Raw genomic sequence first — 2,951 nt, 5'->3', positions numbered from 1 at the left:
TCTTCCCTTCCTGCAGGGTCTTTGGTGGGTCCACCCTGACTCCCTCTTTCCCCTTCACTGCCACATCCCTTGGGGGCACAGGCATCGCTCCTTCTCTGCAGGGCTGACCCTGTCCCTCAGCCGTGTGCGTCCCTTTGGTTCAGCCGACACTGTGAGCTGGGACGTATGTTCTCAGTGCTGGGGGGCTGAGCCCAGCATTTCTTTTTGGGGGTGATGTCCTCTGCTCACTTCTCACCGCCAAGGGCTCCCCGTCCCTCCTCACCCTGCTGTCCGCGCTCTCGGATCTGCGTGCGTGGGGACTGCGTTGTCCCTCTGTGTTTGCTCCTGTCCTTTCAGACGTCCCAGTGTGGGCACGATTCTCTCTCTTCTAGAAGGCTGGCAGCCCGAGTCAGGAGCTGACTTACTTGGCGCTCGAGGACCCATGTGTGCAGGAGCCCGTTTTTGTGCCGTGAGTCTGTTTCTCTAGTGAAGCGCGAGCCCCACCCTGTGTGACCGCAGACTTGGGATACGTTTTGGGGCCTGGAGAGCCGAGTCGTCTCCCTCCTGTTCTTTCTCAAAACTAGTGCGGCTACACGTGTAGCTGAAATGCTCCTGTCAGTTTTAAAATCAGGGCTCACGTGAGTGCAACATTTCTCTCTGAGCGTGCCTAATACATAAGAAGTGATTTATAACTTTGCTTCCGCAGAAAGGAGCCATCCGTCCGGCACCGCGGGCTGCCCGAACACCCCCATCCCTCCCCACTCAACCGCAGCCTCCTCCTTCCTCATTACGATGAAGAACATTCCGTCCCCTGAGGGAGGGCTCCACCCTGCACCCCTGCCCCGGACCCGGATCCTTTTGTTTATTTACTCATGTTTACATCCCCATGGGTAACGCCACGCCCAGCATGCCAGCAGCCACCACCGCGGACCCGGGTCCCATGCCCACGGACGCCGTGGTTTATAGCCCAGCCTCTCCCCCTCCAGCCCATCCCCATCGCGACCTGGTCTCATGTCCCTCCCCAGGCTGGCTCTTGCCCACGTCTCTGGCCTCATCTCCCCCTTCTCTCCTTGTCTGTCCTGCTCCGGCCACAGGAGCCACGTCCAATCCCTGCACACACGCATCTTCCCTCATTCCGGGGCTCTGCAAATGCTGGTCCCTTTCCCAGGCTCCTCTGCCCACCCCCAGATTCCACCTGACCTTCAGAGCCCAGTTCACATGACCTCCTCTTTAGGAAAGTCTCCTTGCCCCTGAAGCCCAGCGCCCCCCGCCCCCCGTGAGGTCCGATGCCAGCCCCCGTCGGCTGCCCCGGCCACTCGCCACACTGAGTTGAACTGGACTGTCTCCCGCACTGGACAATGAGCTCCCTGGAGGCAGGGGCTGGGCTCACCCACGATGCACCCGTGCCCATCCCAGTCCCTGCATCCGGTAAGTGCCCAGTTCCTGTCGGATTCCTGCTCTCCTTCCCTGGGAGGACACAAGCCTCCGGGAGAATGGCAGGCTAGCGGGGCGGGCGGGTGGGGGGGGCTGCAAACCGCAGGCTGCTGCATGGGCCCAGCAGGAGAAGGAACTCATGCGTCCTCCATGTGCAGATGCAACAAGGGGAGACGAGGTGCCAGCCTCGCGGGGGCGCCCCGGGTCCCCATCTGCAGACACTCCGGATGGAGCTCAGCAGATCACCGTCACCCACACTCGTTAGTCTTGACTGACTTTGCACGTGTCTTTCTCATTGGCACAGAGAGCGACCTCCACTTCCAGGACACCTGGGATGAAGACCCACCGACTCTGGCCTCTACCAGACTGACCCACCTCGGCCAGACACCCCTTGTGCCTTTGCACCCTGGTGGCCCCAAGGATAAAGGCTTTCTCTGTTGTGCTGGTGTCCGTCCGGGCTCCCAGCAGACTTCCTGCCTTGCCGGCTTTCAGAACAACAGATTGGGCCTCGGATCCACGCGATTTCCTCAGGAAGAAACTCTCGGTCGTTACTGACGAATGAACGAATCTGTGTTCAGCGCGTCCTCTCCACCCATCTTGGCTTTGGCATCTGGACCGCGAGGCCCATTCCTATTTCCTAGAACGACACAGGTAAATAAAACTGTCCGGACCAATGGCAGATTATGAAACCGTGAGATTTAGTAACTCATCTGAGAATTGGTAAATTCCATTAAGTTATAGAATCTCAAAACGTTATTTTGAGGCTGACACCTGCTGCCGTGAGAGTCCCCCCCCCCACCCGTGGCCGAAAGAAGAAGAGGCAGGACGGAGGCCCAGACACCCCCTGCATTTCTCTTTTGTGTGCCCGGACCCCAGCTAGAGGACGGCTCTCCCTCCCCGATCTCCTACGTTAAGGTTAATCTGAGTCAGAATTTCTGGGGTGTTTCGTGCTTGTGTGTTTGCGAAAGGTGCCCCCACTGGAACAGGGGTGCAGGGCTGCAGGGTCAGTCATCGGTTAGGAGTCAGGAAGGCTGTGGGAGCTGAGGTGTCGGGAGTTGGCCCCACGGCCCATCGCGGGGAAGGCGTCTTTGGGCTTTGAGATGTACACGTTAAGGGGCCTTGTCAGAGACGCTAAACGGAAAAGAGGACAGTTTGGAAAACACAGAATAAAACAAAGAGAAATGAATGAACAATTGGGTTCCTACACAGATACAAGCATGGATCATCTTTGCTTTCTTTGTGGCCCGGGGGTGTCACAGGCAGGTATGCCACCTTCTTCACTACCCCTGCTGTGAGATTGGATGGGGGTGTCCCCAAACCCTTCTCTGCCGTCCTCCAGAACAGCGCAGGCGCCTCTCAAGTCCAGCATCTCACTGGGGACCAACAAGGAGGCGGGCAGAGAGCCTCCTGTGAGGAAACGAAAGGTCCCAGGTCAGCATGAGATCCTCCGGCCCCTGCCCCTGGCTCGCTGGGTCCTCGCAGGCGTCCACGCACCCCCTCTTATTCTCATGCCCTTCCTTACCTCCCAGACCCATTTC

General features: G+C 58.7%; 1 long non-coding RNA gene across 1 annotated transcript; it reads left to right on the top strand.

The window, feature by feature from the left end:
- The first annotated feature begins 901 nt into the window (after positions 1-901).
- LOC309866203 lies at positions 902-2,619 on the top strand. Its single transcript, XR_014312494.1, has 2 exons — positions 902-1,407; positions 1,718-2,619. It is a non-coding gene; the product is annotated as an uncharacterized lncRNA (long non-coding RNA).
- Positions 2,620-2,951: the final 332 nt, after the last annotated feature.

Source organism: Mustela nivalis (assembly GCF_964662115.1).
Source record: "Mustela nivalis genome assembly, chromosome: 6".
Taxonomy (NCBI): domain Eukaryota; kingdom Metazoa; phylum Chordata; class Mammalia; order Carnivora; family Mustelidae; genus Mustela; species Mustela nivalis.
The sequence above is the reverse complement of the archived record's forward strand: the minus strand, read 5'-3'. Positions and strand labels throughout refer to the sequence as shown.